General features: G+C 40.2%; 1 non-coding gene across 1 annotated transcript; it reads left to right on the top strand.

The window, feature by feature from the left end:
- Window positions 1-461: 461 nt before the first annotated feature.
- Window positions 462-569, top strand: LOC130978616 (small nucleolar RNA R71). Its single transcript, XR_009086238.1, has one exon. It is a non-coding gene; the product is annotated as a small nucleolar RNA R71 (small nucleolar RNA).
- The last annotated feature ends 353 nt before the right edge of the window (window positions 570-922 follow it).

Genomic DNA, 922 nt, shown 5'->3' with positions numbered 1-922 from the left:
CTCTCTTGATTCTTCCATGAGAGATTTGGGTGATTTCTCCATGAAGAATTATAGGTGTTTCCATAGGGTTCTCCTAGGTAATTCACCTCTTCCATGGAAGGGTTCTCAGGATCCTAAGCTTCTTCCTTAGATGAAGCATCCTTAGTACTGTTTGGTGCATTTTGCATTCCAGACAGACTTTGAGAAATCAAATTGACTTGTTGAGTCAATATCTTATTCTGAGCCAATATGGCATTCAGAGTGTCAATCTCAAGAACTCCTTTCTTCTGACTAGTCCCATTGTTCACAGGATTTCTTTCAGAAGTGTACATGAATTGGTTATTTGCAACCATTTCAATCAGTTCTTGAGCTTCAGTAGGCGTCTTCTTCAGATGAAGAGATCCTCCTGCAGAGCTATCCAAGGACATCTTAGATAGTTCAGAGAGACCATCATAGAAAATACCTATGATGCTCCATTCAGAAAGCATGTCAGAAGGACATTTTCTGATTAATTGTTTGTATCTTTCCCAAGCTTCATAGAGGGATTCTCCATCCTTTTGTCTAAAGGTTTGGACTTCCACTCTAAGCTTACTCCATCTTTGTGGTGGAAAGAATTTTGCCAAGAAGGCATTGACTAGCTTTTCCCATGAGTCCAGGCTTTCTTTAGGTTGAGAGTCCAACCATATTCTAGCTCTGTCTCTTACAGCAAAAGGGAATAGCATCAGTCTATAGACTTCAGGGTTAACCCCATTAGTCTTGACTGTGTCACAGATTTGCAAGAATTCAGCTAAAAACTGATGAGGATCTTCCATTGGAAGTCCATGGAACTTGCAATTCTGTTGCATTAGAGAAACTAATTGAGGCTTAAGCTCAAAGTTGTTTGCTCCAATGGCAGGGATAGAGATGCTTCTCCCATAAAAATCAGGAGTAGGTGCAGTAAAGT

This window comes from Arachis stenosperma, chromosome 4 (genome assembly GCF_014773155.1).
Source record: "Arachis stenosperma cultivar V10309 chromosome 4, arast.V10309.gnm1.PFL2, whole genome shotgun sequence".
Lineage (NCBI taxonomy): Eukaryota > Viridiplantae > Streptophyta > Magnoliopsida > Fabales > Fabaceae > Arachis > Arachis stenosperma.
The sequence above is the reverse complement of the archived record's forward strand: the minus strand, read 5'-3'. Positions and strand labels throughout refer to the sequence as shown.